The sequence below is a fragment of the Arachis ipaensis genome, chromosome B7 (assembly GCF_059453495.1).
Source record: "Arachis ipaensis isolate K30076 ecotype BB chromosome B7, ASM5945349v1, whole genome shotgun sequence".
NCBI classification, from domain to species: domain Eukaryota; kingdom Viridiplantae; phylum Streptophyta; class Magnoliopsida; order Fabales; family Fabaceae; genus Arachis; species Arachis ipaensis.
Genome location: NC_142442.1, coordinates 79,981,628 through 80,000,414, shown reverse-complemented (window position 1 = coordinate 80,000,414; position 18,787 = coordinate 79,981,628). Strand labels below are relative to the sequence as shown.

The window sequence follows — 18,787 nt, the reverse complement described above, 5'->3', positions numbered from 1 at the left end:
AAATCATATTGACTTGCTGAGTCAATATTTTATTCTGAGCCAATATGGCATTCAGAGTATCAATTTCAAGAACTCCCTTCTTCATAGGCGTCCCATTACTCACAGGATTCCTCTCAGAAGTGTATATGAACTGGTTATTAGCAACTATGTCAATGAGTTCTTGAGCTTCTCCAGGCATTTTCTTTAGGTGAATGGATCCACCTGCAGAAGTATCCAATGACATCTTAGCTAATTCAGACAGACCATCATAGAATATATCCAGGATGGTCCATTCTGAAAGCATGTCAGAAGGACACTTTTTGGTCAGTCCTTTGTATCTCTCCCAAGCTTCATAGAGGGATTCACCTTCTTTCTGTCTGAAGGTCTGAACATCCACTCTAAGCTTACTCAGCTTTTGAGGAGGAAATAACTTGGCTAAGAAAGCCTTGACCAGCTTATCCCAAGAGTTCAGGCTATCCTTAGGTTGAGAGTCCAACCATATTCTAGCTCTGTCTCTTACAGCAAAAGGGAAAAGCATGAGCCTGTAGACTTCAGGATCTACTCCATTAGTCTTAACAGTATCACAGATCTGCAAGAATTCAGTTAAGAACTGAAAAGGATCTTCAGATGGAAGTCCATGAAACTTGCAGTTCTGCTGCATCAGAGAAACTAGCTGAGGTTTCAGCTCAAAATTGTTTGCTCCAATGGCAGGAATGGAGATGCTTCTTCCATGTAAATTGGAATTAGGTGCAGTAAAGTCACCAAGCATCCTCCTTGCATTATTATTATTTTCGGATGCCATCTCCTCTTCCTGTTCGAAAATTTCTGAAGGGTTATCTTTGGATTATTGTAATTTAGCTTCTCTTAGTTTCCTTTTCAGAGTCCTTTCAGGTTCTGGATCTGCTTCAACAAGAATATTCTTGTCCTTGCTCCTGCTCATATGACAAAGAAGAGGGCACAAAAATAATAATAATAATAATAATAATAATAATAATAATAATAATAATAATAATAATAATAATAGGGATCCTTTATACCACAGTATAAAGGTCCTTGTGTGAGTAGAAGAAAAGAAGAAGAAAATCTGAACTCAGAGAGAGAGAGGGAGTTCGGATTTTTGGTGAGTGATGTGAGGAGGAGATGTTAGTGGATGAATAAATAAATAGAATAATATGGGAGAGGGAAAATTTCGAAAATAATTTTTGAAAAAGAGTTAGTGATTTTCGAAAATAGTTTTTGAAAAAGGCTAGTAATTTTCGAAAATAAAAATCAAAAATTAAAATAATTAGTTAATTAAAAAGAAATTTTTGAAAAAGGGGGAAGATATTTTCGAAAATTAGAGAGAGAGGGTTAGTTAGGTAGTTTTGAAAAAGATAAGAAACAAACAAAAAGTTAGTTAGTTAGTTGAAACAAATTTGAAAACCAATTTTGAAAAGATAAGAAGATAAGAAGTTAGAAAAGATATTTTTGAAAAGATATGATTGAAATTAGTTTTGAAAAAGATTTGTTTTTTTTAAAATCACAATTAATGACTTGATTCACAAGAAATCACAAGATATGATTCTAGAACTCAAAGTTTGAATCTTTCTTAACAAGCAAGTAACAAACTTGAAATTTTTGAATCAAAACATTAATTGATGATGTTATTTTCGAAAATTAGGAGATAAAGATAAGAAAAAGATTTTTGAAAAATATTTTTAAAATTTTTGAAAATAAATAAGAAAAATGAAAAAGATTTGATTTTTGAAAAAGATTTTGAAAAAGATAAGATTTTTAAATTGAAAATTTGATTTGACTCATAAAAACAACTAGATTTTTAAAATTTTTGAAAAAGTCAACTCAAATTTTCGAATTTGATGAGAGAAAAAAGGAAAGATAATTTTTTTTTATTTTTGAATTTTTTATGATGAGAGGGAAAAACATGAAAAATTATGCAATGCATGAAAGTTATGGATCAAAGTATGTGATGAATGCAAGAACACTATGAATGTCAAGATGAACACCAAGAACACTTTGAATGTCATGATGAACATCAAGACTTATTTTTGAAAATTTTTATATGCAAAGAAAACATGCAAGACACTAAACTTAGAAATCTTTCATGTTTAGACACTATGAATGCAAAAATGCACATGAAAAACAAGAAAAGATGCAAAACAAGAAAACATCAAGATCAAACAAGAAGACTTACCAAGAACAACTTGAAGATCATGAAGAACACCATGAATGCATGAATTTTTTTGAAGAAATGCAAGATGAACATGCAATTGACACCAAACTTTAAATCTGACTCAAGACTTAAACAAGAAACATGAACTATTTTTTATTTTTATGATTTTATGATTTTTTGTATTTTCTTTTAATTTTTTTTGAAAATCATTTTGAAAAAGAAAAAAATAAGGCTTCCAAAATTTTTAATATGAATTCCAGGAATCTTATGCTCTTTAGTCTAAAGCTCCAATCAAAGGGTTAGGCATGGCTTAATAGCCAGCCAAGCTTTAGTATGTAACTCAGACATGACACGCCTGTCATACCCTATCCAAAGGAATTAGACATGGCTTTACAGCCAGCCAGGCTTCAACATGCTTCATGAAACTCTAGAATTCATTCTTAAAAATTCTGAAGAAAAATATGTTTTTTTGAAAACATTTTTATTTTAAATTTTTTTTTTCGAAAACAAAGGAGAAAATTTTTGAAAGATTTTTGAAAAATTTTTTTGAAAACTTTTTTAAAAAGAAAACGAAAAGAAAGTTACCCAATCTGAGCAACGAGATGAACCGTCAGTTGTCCAAACTCGAACAATCCCCGGCAACGGCGCCAAAAACTTGGTGCACGAAATTGTGATCTCTGATAATGGGTCCAAAAACTTAGTGCTCTAATCTCAATTCATAATTTGTCACAACTTCGATACAACTAACCAGCAAGTGCACTGGGTCGTCCAAGTAATAAACCTTACGTGAGTAAGGGTCGATCCCACGGAGATTGTTGGTATGAAGCAAGCTATGGTCACCTTGTAAATCTCAGTCAGGCGGATATAAAATAGTTATGGAGTTTTCGAACATAAATAATAAATAGATAGAAAACAAGGATAGAAACACTTATGTAATTCATTGGTGAGAATTTCAGATAAGCGCATAGAGATGCTTTCGTTCCTCTGAACCTATGCTTTCCTGCTGTCTTCATCCAATCAGTCCTACTCCTTTCCATGGCTGGCTTTATGTAAGGGCATCACCGTTGTCAATGGCTACATCCTATCCTCTTGTGAAAATGGTCCAAATGCTCTGTCACAGCACGGCTAATCATCTGAGGTTCTCGATCATGCTGGAATAGGATTCACCGTCCTTTTGCGTCTGTCACTACGCCCAGCAATCGCGAGTTTGAAGCTCGTCACAGTCATTCAATCCCAGAGTCCTACTCAGAATACCACAGACAAGGTTTAGACTTTCCGGACTCTCATGAATGCCGCCATCAATCTAGCTTATACCACGAAGATTCTGATTAAGAGATCCAAGAGATAATCATTCAATCGAAGGTAGAACGGAAGTGGGTGTCAGGCACGCATTCATAGGGAATGATGATGATTGTCACGTTCATCACATTCAGGTTAAAGTGTGAATGAATATCTTAGAAGCGGAATAAGTTGAGTTGAATAGAAAAACAGTAGTACTTTGCATTAATCTTTGAGGAACAACAGAGCTCTACACCTTAATCTTTGGAGTGTAGAAACTCTACCGTTGAAAAATACATAAGTGAAAGGTTCAGGCATGACCGAATGGCCAGCCTCTCTGATCTAAGAACCAGGCATCCAAAGATGATCCAAAGATCAAAAGATAGTCCAAAGATGTCTAATACAATAGTAAAAAGTCCTATTTATAATAAACTAGCTACTAGGGTTTACAGAAGTAAGTAAATGATGCATAAATCCACTTCCGGGGCCCACTTGGTGTGTGCTTGGGCTGAGCTTGAAGTCTACACGTGGAGAGGTCATTCTTGGAGTTGAACGCTAGCTTTTGTGCCATTTTGGGCGTTGAACTCCACTTTGCAACTTGTTTCTGGCGCTGGACGCCAGAATTAGGCAGAGAGCTGGCGTTGAACGCCAGTTTTTGTCGTCTAAACTTGAGCAAAGTATAGACTATTATATATTTCTGGAAAGCTCTAAATGTCTACTTTCCAACGCAATTGGAAGCGCGTCATTTTGAGTTCTGTAACTCCAGAAAATCCACTTTGAGTGCAGGGAGGTCAGAATCCAATAGCATCAACAGTCCTTCTTCAACCTCTGAATCTGATTTTTGCTCAAGTCCCTCAATTTCAGCCAGAAAATACCTAAAATCACAGAAAAACACACAAACTCATAGTAAAGTCCAGAAATGTGAATTTAACATAAAAACTAATGAAAACATCCCTAAAAGTAACTAGATCCTACTAAAAACATACTAAAAACAATGCCAAAAAGCGTATAAATTATCCGCTCATCAATACCTAAAGGCCTTGTTAGTGATGGGGGTAGCCACTTTTGCAACAAACAAATGGAAAAGCTACTCCATAAATATGGAGTAATTCACAAAGTTGCTACACTATACCACCCTCAGACAAATGGCCAGGCTGAATTGGCAAAAAGGGAGCTAAAAATAATCTTGGAGAAGACAGTTGGGGCCACAAAGAAGGACTGGGCAAGGAAGCTGGATGATGCTCTATGGGCATATAGAACTGCATTCAAGACCCCAATTGGAAAATTACCTTTTTAGCTCATCTATGGCAAATCCTGTCATCTACCTGTGGAGCTCGAACACAAAGCTTACTGGGCTACTAAGCTCCTCAATCTTGATTCTCAAGCAGCAGGAGAGAAACGGCTATTGCAACTCAATGAGTTGGATGAATTCAGATTGGAAGCATATGAGAATGCTAAGATATACAAGAAAACAGCTAAAAGATGGCATGACAAGAAAATTACAAGAAGAGAGTTTGAGCCAGGGCAACAAGTGTTATTGTACAACTCTAGGCTCAAGATTTTTCCTGGGAAGCTCAAGTCTAAACGGACAGGCCCTTATCTGGTGACTAAGGTTTTTCCATATGGAAGCCTTGAACTTTTGAATGAAGTTACAAAGGACACATTCACAGCAAATGGTCACAGAGCCAAGTATTATCTGGGAGGGTCTTTGAACAAGGAGGAGAGCACTCATGAACCGAGATAAATAAGAATGGAGAATGTCAAGCTAGTAACGATAAAAGAGCGCTTCATGGGTGGCAACCCATGCACAGTATCCTTTTATTTTTATGTTTTGGTAGTTAGAAATAAAATTTTCTTTCATATGCATTTAAGGAAAAAAAATCAATTGTGAAAAAGGTAATTAAGTTTAAATGTAACCTGTGATGGACACCAAGTTTGGTGTGAACAGAGGCTCTTTAAGATAGTATCTTGGGACATTAGCATTAATTGAGTCTATCTGAATGAGTTAATTCATTTAGTTTGCAATACTTAGTCACAGACTAAGTTTGGTGTTCACATAAGTCACATAAATATTGAATTTCAAGATAAATTGATTTAGTTCCCCTTATGCATAAGAAAGTGGCAATTTTTAAGATGTTTTGGTTTTTACTTTTACCACCACCAACTATGTTTGCCTTTATCTCTAAAGTGGAGTTGATGTTTTATTCCATCTTACAGGAAAAACAAGAAAGAAGATGTGATGGAGTCTATGAGAAAAATGGACAACAAAGGAGAAGTCACGTGGGCAAAAGAAGGAATGGAGGACATGTGGAATTACAAAGCTTGGAGTTTTATGTCTTGGGAAGAGAACTTGAGATGCAAGGACACTCATCATCCCATGCCATGACCGAACACTCATTTGAATGCCACCACAACCATCTTCAATCCTTGTCATCACACTACTTCCATATGTAAGCCATCCATTTCCACCACACTCACTCAATCCTCACCGTCCATTTCCATGCAACCAAACCATTAACCCTCTTTGTCTTAAATTAAAAGCTCACTTCCTTGGTTTAAAATAGCAAGTAACATGTTCTTTGCCTACACATCTTCATTTCATTTTATTCTTGACCTTACTCATTAAACACTTCCTGGCCATTTCCATACTTCTGCATCCTAAGCCTTGATCTATCCAAAATTCTCTATTCATACTTCACTACTTCCCCATTCAATGGCCTCACCAAGTTCTAGAAGAAAAAAAGGGAAGCAATTAGCTGAACCACCCACCTATGATAAAAAGAGATTCAAATCTCAGTTCCATGAGCGCCAATATCATGGGTGGATGGAGGAGAAAAAGGTGATCCCAGAAATTAAATTTAGAATGAAGGATGGTGAGTACCCTATAATGAGGGAAATAATTGAAAAGAGAATATGGGAACTCCTGTGTGAACCCCTCACAGACATAAGTGCAACTATGGTGAGAGAATTCTATGCAAATATAGTGAGACAAAGCAAAAATGATCCCCCTACAAGAGTTATGTGAGGGGAGTAGATGTGGACTTTAGCCCAGCTACAATCATGAGGGTTCTTCAAATAAGAGCAATCCCTTTCAGAGAACCCAATTTTGAAGATAGAACAAATGGTGAGAATGACCCTGATGAGCTAGTGAATAACATATGCCTGAGTGGTAAAGATTGGGTGAGAGATTCAAATGGGGATCCATGCCACTTAAAGAGGATGGATTTCTCACCTGAGGCCAAGGGTTGGTATGAAATAGTGAGGAGATCAATCTCCCCCACTGAAAATACTTCAGAAGTTACCATAAAGAGAGCAATCATGATACACTACATACTCAAAGGGGGAGAAATAAATGTGCCTCAACTAATTGCAGATAGCATCCAGGAATTGGCTGAAGATAGCAGCAAGTCAACCAGACTTGACCACCCAAGCACCATATTACGTCTGTGCAATAGGGCAGGGGTGCTTTTTAAAGATCAAGACACCGATTGGGTGCAGGAAGGAAGGGCAATCACCAAACAAAAATAGAAGGTGCCACTGAGACTCAAAGTGAGGTAAGACCTCAGAGAAGAAGGAGAAAACCACAAATGGAAGAGGGACAAGCTTCTAGCACAATGGATTTAAGCCAAATTCAGGGTGCCATTGAAGAACTGTCTCAACAATTTATGAGGGCTCAGAAGTAGCAACAAGAGCAATATATAAGGGCTCAAGAACAATACATGAGGGTTCAGGAGCAGCAAGAGAATTGGCAGCTGAAAATGATGGAGCAACAAGAGAACTTCCAGCTAAAGATGATGGATCAGCAAAGGGAATTCCAAGCAAGAACTATAGATCGGCAAATGGAACAATTCGCTCCATTCCAAGAATTATTCAACAAATTGTTCCAAAAACAAGCTGAGTAAGAAAAGATCATCCAGAATCTTTATCAATGGAAGAACATATACCACACAGTTGGAGAGGCTAGGCAGGTAAACAGGATAGAATATGACATAGACACTCAAGCAAAGCTAAACTACATAGTCTGTGGCATGCCAGTGGTGAACCAAGAGATCACACCATATCAACAGTGGCCTGAGCTAGGAGCAGCACAAAGAGAAAGAGCCAGAAGAAATATAGAGAGAATGGAGAAAGCATTGAAAGATGCTGGACTCTGGGATCAGATAGACCAATGTCAGTTTTCCATAGACATGTTTGAAGAACAAGTAGAACTAAAAAAGAGGAAGAAGCAGGAGCCAAAGAAGAAAGGAGAGTCAAGCAAAGGGAAGGAGCACAAAAATTAGAGGTGGTGGAGTCCCTTTCATAGCTTTAATTAAATAAGGATGATGCATATCTGAAAATGATATGCCTCCAAAAAATTTTATGTTCTGCACTTTCATGTTTGAATAAGTTTTCATATCTTGCATTATGTGTGCATCACTCATCTACTTGAATATATACCTTGTCCATCCCTTGCATGAATAAAAGAAAATGTTGAAACAGAAAGTAGAAATTTTCCAATTTGGGTAGAATTAGAATAAGGATCAGTGGTGGTATGTGTTTGATTGCTTAGCAAGTTCACTGATAAAGAAGAAAGGGAGAGTGTTCCTTTTAGTATGAACTTGGCTGTTGTTTGTGGAACCTTGGTAAATAAATATCCTGGAAAGAAAGAAAGAGTAAGAGGGAAAGAAAGAAAATGCCAAGAATTGGCAACAAAAAAAGAAAGAAACAAAGAATAAAGCTAGACACCAATAGCTTGGACCTTAAGACATATGCCTGTGGTGCTTCTGTACTGGGATCTGCTTAGATGATTAGGCTCTAAGGAGTGTTTCAATACTTGGTAACTTGGGTTAACTAACCCGGGATTATCAGCCAAAAGTCCATTGTCAAGAGCAACCTAGTTACAAGGTATTTAGTGACCCAAAGAGGTGTTGGGTACTAATGTTCTTAAGAAGAATTGTGAGTCAAGTGTCTGTGGTGTGTTTGTGTTGACTGGAAAATAAGCTAAAAGGTTGTTGCAACACATAACACTAAGCTGCAATTGAGAAATAAGTTTCTAAAGCAAAAGAAAAACAAAAATCAAACTTCAAGGATAAGTGATTAACAAGGTTTCATAGCAGCACCCTAATTTGCACTCAAAGGGATACCTCAAACCTTAAAACCAATAAGAAGTTGAGCTGCATTCTTTTCTGCATAAAAATCCCACGAACCAAATTCAAGTATATGCTAATAAGGACATATATGCTTTTCTGTTTTCATTAATACTTCTTATATTTCACTGCTTGCTTGGGGACAAGCAAGATTTAACTTTGGTATTGTGATACATTCGCATTTTTGTCTAGATTAGCTAGTTAGTTTAAGTAGTTTTAGCTTAATTTCATGCATTTTATTCAAATAAATAAGCATTTGAATGAAGTTCTCATTACACATGAATATGTCATAGGCTGGATGATTTTATGATTGATTCTATGCAAATGACATAAGAAAAGTGTTAAATCCTTGAATTATAGATGCAGAGCTTTGATAAGATGTTATTTTGTGATTATGACAGGGACGCGCAAGCGCAGAAGACGCGTATGCGTCGAAAGGCCCACAAGGAAGACGACGCGCACGCGTATATGACGTGTACGCGTCAATACCTGAGTGCTCCATTCGCTTGAAAATGCTACGTTCCCCTGCAGCATTAATAGCACTACGCCCTCTTCAAAGGAACGCTACGCTCTTCAGCGACGCGTACGCGTATGTGACGCGTACGCATGGAAGGGATTCACGTTCTTTGGCAAACGAGCGCTATGTTCTCTTTAAATGAGCGCCTACGACATTTTCAAAGTTGGGATCAAGGTTTAGCCATCGACGCGTACGCGTACATGACACGTATGCATGGGTGTTGCATTGGTGAAGAAACACGCGAACAGTGGATACAACAGTAGCGTAGAATGGATGATTTGTCGTACACGCGTACGCGTGGAAAACGCGTACGCGTGAGGAGCGTTCTTGGCGCAAACGCTACGTTCTCATAGAGAATGCTCTCAAGGGACGCGTACGCGTAAGTAACATGTACGCATGACAAGCGCTGAAGCAGCAATGATGTGCACGCTGATAAACCCATATTTTATGATTTATCTTGTGCTCAATTTGAGTGTTTTTATCAATTCTTCACCCACTTATTTCATATGAATTGCATGGTTTTACTTTACCTTTCTTATTATGTGATAAGTGTGAAAACATGTTTCCTATGCTTTCAAAATATTAATTTTAATTATCCTTTATTACCATTCGATACCGTGATTTGTGTGTTAAGTATTTTCAGGTCTTATAGGGCAGGAATGGCTTAAAGAACAGAAAGGAAACATACAAAAATGGAAAGAAAGCACAAAAATGGAGTGTTGAAGAAAAGGGCAGCGATGCGAACGCATGGATGATGCGAACGCGTGCCTAGTGCGAAATGGCACTGACGCGAACGCATGAACGACGCGGACGCGTGCCTTGAGTAGAACGCAAATGACGCGTACGCGTTACCGACGCGTACGTGTGACCAGGGAAAACTCCAAACCACGCGAACGCATGACCCACGCGCACGCGTGACGGACGCCATGTACAGGAATCTGCAGAAAATACCCCTAGCGATTTCTGTACCCTTTCTTGGCCCAGATCCAAGCCAGAAACACAGAATACAAGCCAGAGAGTGGAGGAATCAAAGAAGGACGTAATGACAATATTCATTATACATAATTTTAGGATTTAGATGTAGTTTTTAGAGAGAGAGGCTCCCTCCTCTCTCTCAAGTTTTAGGATTAGGATTTCAACTTCTTCTCAGGTTCAATGTTCCTTTAATTTATGTTTCTCTTCTACTTTTATTTATTCTAATGCTTTTATTTGTATTTGACTTATGTTGCCAAATTGGCTTATGAACATTTTCATGTTAGATTTGAATATTCTATTTAATATAATTTGAGGTATTTCAGATTTATGATTGTTTTATTCTTTTTATGATGCTTTCAATTTAATTTAGATTTATTTTCCCCTTTTGGCTTTGGTTAAGTAATTGGTAACACTTGAGTTGTCAAACTCAGCAGTAGATTGAGATTTGGGAATTGCTGATTAATTTGGATAGCTCTAAAGCTAGTCTTTCCACGGGAGTTGACTAGGACTTGAGGATCAAATTGATTAGTCCACTTGACTTTCCTTTATTTAGTAAGGATTAACTAAGTGGGAGCAAAATCCAATTCTCATCGCACCTGATAAGGATAACTAGGATAGGATTTCCAGTTCTTATACCTTGCCAAGAGATTCTCTTAATTATTAATTTATCTTTCTTGCCATTTAAATTATTTGTTCCTTATTTCAAAAACCCAAAAATATATCTTTTTACATAACCAATAATAAATCATACCTCCCTACAATTCCTTGAGAGACGACCCGAGGTTTCAATACTTCGGTTATAAATTTTATTGGGTTTGCTTAAGTGACAAACAAATTTTTGTATGAAAGGATTATTGCTTGGTTTAGAAACTATACTTGCAACGAGAATTTATTGTGAATTCTAAACCATCAATCTTCTGTTCATCACACGCATATAAGGCGTGCACGCGTGGATATGCGGCGTTGCGTTCTCCCAAAGAGCGCTACGTTCTCCTCGAAGTGGAATTTTTGGATCAATTGAAAGGCCCACTTCAGAGACTTTCAAGTACACCTGATGAAGCACTTAACTGATATAAATAGTTGGCATATTAACTGAGGGGAGGACTTGGACTTTTTGGAGCTTTTTGACACTTTGAAAGTAGAGACTTCTTGAGATCTTCTTCGACTTTTCTTTTAGATCTTTTTGTACTTGGGCACTTTAAGAAATTTACATTCTGCACTTTTTCTTCTTTTCTGTTTATGCATTTTTTCTCTTTTCTGATTACTGGAGCAATGATGAACTAAATCCCACCTTCAATAGGGGGATGAGCTCTATTGTAATCATAATGAATCAATGAAATTTTTCTTCTTCTCAATTCATTTGGGTAGCTATTGGATATTTTCTATTTTATTTGTGAATTATTCACTCTGGAAGGGGGTTTAATTCAATTGAATGCTTGTGAGCCTCGGAAGGGGAATCACTTGCATTAGATTTGGAGCTCTATCTTTCACTACTCTCTTGATCAACACTATTTGGGAGGAATTGAGATCTTGAGAGTTAGTATGGCTTATGGATGAGAGAAATGCACTTAACCTCTTCTCATGACAATTAGATCAAGGAATTGGCAAGATTGATTGTGATTAGAGAGATTGGATTGCCAAGGAATTGGGATCCAATCAATTTCAATCCGCTATAGATCTATTCAAATGATTGAGAAAGGAGTTGAGACCCAATTGATTCATGAGGATTATAATATCTCTAATCCTTAATGAATCACTTCCATTGATTTTTCTTCAATTAAGATCTCTCTGGTTTCATTTCAATTTAATTTGTTCATTGCTGTTTTAGTTTCCTGCACTCATTTCCTTTTTTAATTCAGCAGTTTAAGTTACAATGCAATTTAGATTCTGCACTTTTACTTTCCTGCACTTTAAGATTTAGTCATTTATAATTCTTGCAATTCAAGATTTGGCTCTTTTAATTTCTTGCTCTTTAAGTTTCTGTCAATTTACATTTTAGCCCTTTAGAGTTTTTGCAATTTACTTTTTTTTATTCAAGTTTCACACAAATCACCCACTGTCAACTTAACTAAATTCATTATCATACTAAAAATTGCTTGATCCACCAATCCCTGTGGGATTGACCTCGCTCTGGTGAGTTATTACTACTTGATGCGACCCGGTACACTTACCGGTTAGTTTGTGTGGAATCGATTTTCCCTCATCACCCCACCCAATTCAAATTTAAACCATTTAACACCCATTTTCCCTTCCTCATAATCGAAACACCCTAACACTCCCAACCCTATAAATACCCCCTCTTACATCCCTTCAAACACAAACCTCATACATAATAAGCACCCACTTGGCCGAATCCCTCTTTCTATATCTCCACTCTTCTACTCTCTTCTTCCATTTTGTTCATATTTGCTCGAGAACGAGCAAAGTTTTTAAGTTTGGTGTTGCAAAAGCTTTGCTTTTTGACTCCTACCATTCCTAGGTATGGCACCGAAAGTCTGAGAGTCCTCTAGAAAGAGAAAAGAAAAAGCCATTGCTTCCGCCTCTGAACCTTGGAAAATGAGGAGATTCCTCACAAAAGCTCATCAAGACCACTTCTATAAAGTAGTGGCAAAGAAAAGGGTGATCCCTGAAGTCCCTTTTAGTCTTAAAAAGAATGAGTACCCAGAGATCCAACGAGAAATCTGGAGAAGAGATTGGGAAGTCCTAACTAATCCTATACCGGAAGTTGGAGTACTAATGATGCAAGAGTTCTACGCCAATGGATGGGTCACAAAAAGGCATGATACAAGTGTGAACCCAAGCCCTAAGAATTGGCACACCATGGGCCCAGAGAGACTCTTGGATTTCAGTCCAGAGAGTGTAAAAGTGGCACTCAAACTACCACAAATGTTAGGAGACCCTCACTCTTACACTAGAAGGGTCAATACCGACCAAAGGTTAGACCAAGTGCTTGCGAACATTTGTGTGGAAGGAGTACAATGAAGGAGGGATGCGCAAGGCAGTCCATGCCAACTAGGTAGGCTTGACCTCAAGCCCATGACAAGAGGATGGTTGGAATTTATCCAACGCTCTATCATCCCAATAAGTAACTGTTATCCAAAAATGATTCACTGCATTATGCTTGGGAATGAGGTGGAGGTACACGAGGTGATACCTCAAGAGCTGTACAAGGTGGCAGAAAAGCCCTCCACTCAAGTGAGGCTGGCATTCCCACATCTCATTTGTCACCTACGTAATTCAGCTGGAATTGTCATAGAAGAAGACACCCCCATACAGGAGGATAAGCCCATCACGAAAAGAAGAATGAAGCATATTAAAGAGCCTGCGCACGCACCACAACAAGAGCATGTGCAGCCACCTCAGCAAGAAATCCCTGAGATGCCTCAAGGGATGTATTTTCCTCTGCAAAACTATTGGGACCAACTGAACACCTCTCTAGGGGAATTAAGCTCCAATGTGGATCAGATGAGGTTGGAACACAGTCCACCATCCTTCATAAAATAAGAGAAGATCAAAGAGCCTTGAGGGAAGAGAAACTATGACAAGGGCAAGACATAGAGGAGCTTAAATGCTCCATTGGATCTACTAGAGGAAGCAGTAGCCGCCGTCACTAAGGTGGTCACGTTCCACTACCCCCTTACTTATGTTATTTTTCTATTTTCCATTATATTTCATTGTCTGTTTCCTGTTTTTAGTGCATGATCATCTTTTTGTTTTGTCTTAAGCTATGAAATATTCCATATACCTCTCACCATACTTAAAAAAGAAAAATCTATTTGAAAAAGAGAAAAGTGAGATACATAATTTCGAGTTGTATAATAAGAATAGTCCAATTATTTGATGTGGTGGCCTTGCTTTTATTTTCTGAATGCATGAATTAACAGTGTATATTTGATGTTGGAGTAAAGTGTGTTGGCTCTTGAAAGAATGATGAAAAAGGAGAAGTATTATTGGTGATCTGAAAAATTAAAAAGAAAATTGATTCTTAAAGTAAGAAAAAGCAGCAAAAAGAAAAAAAAAAGAAAGAAAAAGAGAAAGAAAAAGTGAAAAAAAAGAGAAAAAACCAAAAGCTCTTAAAACCAAAAGGCAAGAGCAAGGATCTAAGGCTTTGAGCATCAATGTTTAGGAGGGTCTAAAGAAACGAAATCTTGGCCTAAAAAGTTCAAATGAGCTTCTTTCCCTAACTAAATGCTTGTGGTGTGAAGGTGTCAAGTGAAAAGCTTGAGACTGAGCAGTTAAAGCCGTGATCCCAAAAGCGAAAGAGTGTGCCTAAGAACTTTGGGTACCATTGTCTGGGGATTCTAGCAAAGTTGGATCACAATCCAATTGGGTTCACCCAGTTAAGTGCCTGTGGTGTTTATGTATCCGGTGGTAATACTGAAAAACAAAGCACTTATGGTCATGGCCAAGCTCAAAAGGAAACTGTGTTCAAGAATCAAGAAAAGCTGAACTAAGAAAATCAATAATATCATTCGGATTATGAGTTCCTAAAGATGTCAACACATCTGAGCTTCAAGGAAAAGTAAGATACCAAAACTATTCATAAGTTTTTGTGTTTTTCCTATGATTTTAGATCATTTTTGGGTGATTCTGGCAAGTTTTGAAAAAGCCTGATTCAGAGACAGAAAAATGACTGCAAATTTTGTCAGATTCTAACCTCCGTGCATTCAAACGACGATATCTGGAGCTACAGAGGCTCAAATGACGCGCTCTGAACGGCATTGGAAAGCTAACATCCAGGGCTTTTCCTAAATGTGATACTCCATACTTATTATTGGTAATGAAGGCCCAAAATGGGCGTTGAACGCCCATCTGACCCCCTGCCAGGCGTTTCAACGCCCCAAAGGGAGCAAGCTGGCATTTGGACGCCCAAAAGAGAGCAAGCCTGGTGTCCAACACCCCAAGAGGAGTCCCAGCACCTGGAGTCACCCCAAGCGCAGCCCAAACACTCCCCAAGTGGGCCCAAGAAGTGGATTTTTGCACTAAGAGTCCAGTCTATCTTATTTCTGTAATCTCTAGCTATTCGATTAGTATTTAAAGGAGAAGATCACCTATGTTTAGGATCTTCTGCCTCATATTCTTCCACCCTAATTTTGAATACACTATTTTTTGTAAGCTATGAGCTACTAAACCTCCTAAGTTAGGGTTAGGAGCTCTGCTGATTCTCATGGATTAATAATATTACTGTTTCTATTTCAATATGTTTGATTCTATTCTCTTATGCGTTCTCGTTCTTCAATCTCAATGAATTGAGGGTGAACCGTGACATTCATCCTTGTTCTAAATGGGTTCCGTGCGAGTCTAGACCCGGATAGCAGTAAACTAAAGCTAGAGAATGCATTGCGATTCTAAGAGAGTACCTGGGCAACTTTGGATACATGACATGAAATCCCATTGACCATGGGTTACTAAGGTCTCTGTGGCGCTAAGGCTAGAGTCAGAAAAGCAACATTCTCTGATCCGGAAGATCCGACCTTCTCTGTGGAGTTTTGAGTAGGATCGCGAAGGGGAGTGGATTGCTTAGAGCTTCATCTTCGGCTACAGTGAGAAGCCATGAGTCAACTTGATGAGAAGACATGAGTTACTTGGATATGGTGGACTGTTGTGGTTTAGAAGAGATTAACTTGATGAAAGGACATAAGTCAGTCACTTACGGCTGCCATTGAATGAATCATTCGTTATTGAAGTAGACAGTAATAAAAGTTAATTCGGAAAGAATACGCATCTCCGAAGCCTTAACTAAATCATTATCATTGTTTCCTTTACATCGATCTGGTATTTCTTTCTTCTATTATTTGTTTATGCTTTCAACAAACAACCATCTTTTCTAATTGCTTGACTAGGATTTACAAGATAGCCATTGTTTGCTCAATCTGACAATTTTCGTGAGATTCGACCCTCACTCACCTGAGGTATTACTTGGATGACCCAGTGCACTAGCCGGTTCAGTTGTTTAGAGTTCAATTTCACGCACCAGAGGCCGTCGCGATTGTGTCGGTAAGATTGTGTCTTTTATTGTTGTCCTCCTGCTTTCCCGATTTCCCACTTTGTGCATTGCCATTTTGTTCCTGATTTCATAATTGGCTTTTTTCTTGTTTTTATCCTCTTTTTGTAGTTGGGATGGCTAACTCATCTTTTCCCTAGAGCTGACAAGGATAGCTCGGACACCCATACCCCCGAAATTGAGGTTTTCCCAACCGGCGAGTGTGAAATTCAATCTCATCCTTCCACCAAGTCACCTACCCGGACCGGTGCCACCGACGAGGCAGATCGGAGTAAGGGGGTTATGATCGAGCCAGAGCTAGAAGTGATCATCATCTTCAACCCCAAGAAAAGGAAACCTGATTCTAGCCCAGGACAAGTTCTCATTGTGATGGAGAAAAATTTAGCGTTGGGTTCTTCATTGACTCCTAGCTCCTGCCGGGAATTGAGAACTTCTTTCGAGACGAGGATCTGACCGCTCAAGTGAAGTGGACATACCGGAGTCTTCTTCGGCCCGTAGCCATCGCTAGAAAAGTGGAACTAGTTTTGGCTCAGTGCTAGGTTTTGGAGGGAAAACATAGAGCTGCTCAAAAAGACATTTCCAACATGAAAACTGAGGGGGAGGCCATGAGGACCCGACTTGGCGAGGGCGAGAAGAAGATGAAGAAGGCATCTGAAGAGATCAATTGCCTCATTGACTGGGACCTCTCCCTCTCCAAGCATCTTAACGATGCTCAGGGTTGGGCCACTACGGTGGAGGCCAAAGTGAAGGAGTTGGAGGAGAAGCTAGAAGAAGCTGTGAAATCAGTAGACTCTACTTGCCAGGAGGCCGCGAACGTGAAAAAGAAAAATAAGGAGATCCTCAAGGATGCCAGGGACACCATAGCTGCTACCGAGGAAGCGATCAACGCCTATGTCTCTTTGCTTGCTCCTGACTTCAACACTTCCGCTGTTGGTGCCTTTAAGATGATTCATGATAGCAAGATCGTCGATCTGCCGAGGAAATGACATGTTTCTGAACTATAATTTTTAATCGATTCACTTTTATTATCGGGATGATGTGATGCCCTTTTGAATCCCCAGTTTCCGTGTTTCATAACTTGTGAATTTTGTATGCTTGAAAAATCTAGTATGATTGTTTCTTAGCCGTTTAGCCGTATTATAATGGATATCTGTGTTTTTTTGCATAGGGGCTCTCGGCGTGATCGATCCCGAGAAGCCAATTTGATGACTTGGTAATAATTAATAATCTCAAAACAGAACACAAATGTTTTTAAAAAATGGGCCACGTGAAATCCCCTTTCCGCCGTCCTGTTCTGAGACAAGGGGAAAGAGTATCCCTTCTTTTACTAAGTCATGACAATACAAGTAGACTTTGCGAAAAGTAAAACAAGGTAAATAAAAATGGAAACATCTAAACAAACTTATGAGAAAGAAAAAGATAATCGTGTAGATGGGAGATCGTGGGAGATCGTCAGACCGCTAGGAGTAAAATCTCCTAAGGTTCGTTGCATTCCAGGTTCTCGGTACCTCCATCTCGTCTAACCACTCCATCTTGTAAGTGCCTTTTCCATGCACTTCCTTTACTCTGAAGCGTCCTTCCTAGTTGGGGGAGAGCTTCCCTTCTCCCGGAGTTGGCGGACCGATATCGTTGCGTCATAACACCAAGTTTGCCTCTTCAAACCTTCTGTTAAGAACTTTGCAGTTGTACCTTAGTGCTAGCCTTTGCTTTAATGTTGCTTCTGAAAAGTTAGCCATCACCCTGGTTTCATCTATCAAGTCTTTTTCAGTCACCTCGCTGCCACCTCCCAACAATAGTCTTGGACTTGGATCTCCTTTTTCAACGGGAATCACAACATCCATTCTGTAGGTAAGCCGGAAGGGCGTCTCCCCGGTGGAGGATTACAGTGTCCTTCTATAAGACCACAAAACTAAGGCTAACTCATCTGCCCAGGAACCTTTCCTTTAATCCAAGTGCTTCTTTAGTCTATTTAGAAGAGAACTTTTGCTTGATGTCGAGGTATGACAAGAACTCTCCAAACTTTTTGTCGGAGAACTGTGTTTCGTTATCCAACACTATGACCTTGGGAATTCCAAATCTTACGATCATGTCTCCGTAGGAATTTTCGGAAATTCGCGAATGATATGCTTGTCAAGGGCCCTGCTTCCACCCACTTGATATAATAATATATGGCCATAATTAAATACTTGACTTGTCCTGGGACCGTTGGGAAGGGGCCCAACAGGTCGACTCCCCATGCATTGAAAGAAAGACCGTGAGACCAGGATGGAGCTTAGCTCTTTCGCTGGTGCCTTGTGAAAATTTGTGTTTTTTTGACACTTACGACACTTCTTAATGAACTCATTAGCATCAATCATCATGGAGGGCCAATAATAGTCAACTCTGACGAGCTTCAGGCCAAGGATTTCCCCGTTGTATGTTACCGTTATATTCTAAACCTTTGTATTGTTGGGCATAAATAAATATATAAAACTTAACTACTATATTTTGTGTATATTTCATTGTTAAACTTTTTAAATAATTTTTCTGAAAAAAAAGGTCGAGGAGGAAAGATTGAAAGAATAAAATCATCTTACCTTTTTATTTTGATCCTTTGATCATCATGTTAGAAAATCTTTTTATTATCATTTTTCTGTTCGAACGTGATCCTCGTGCTGGATTTTCTTCTTCTACTATTTGGTGCCCTTTGCTTTCAACAATGTTATATAGTGATCGCTGATCATGATTCGTTAGAGTTA

The 18,787-nt window shown here is 38.6% G+C and overlaps 1 non-coding gene across 1 annotated transcript; it reads left to right on the top strand.

The window, feature by feature from the left end:
• The first annotated feature begins 277 nt into the window (after nucleotides 1-277).
• LOC148553119 (small nucleolar RNA R71) lies at nucleotides 278-385 on the top strand. Its single transcript, XR_015892748.1, has one exon. It is a non-coding gene; the product is annotated as a small nucleolar RNA R71 (small nucleolar RNA).
• Nucleotides 386-18,787: the final 18,402 nt, after the last annotated feature.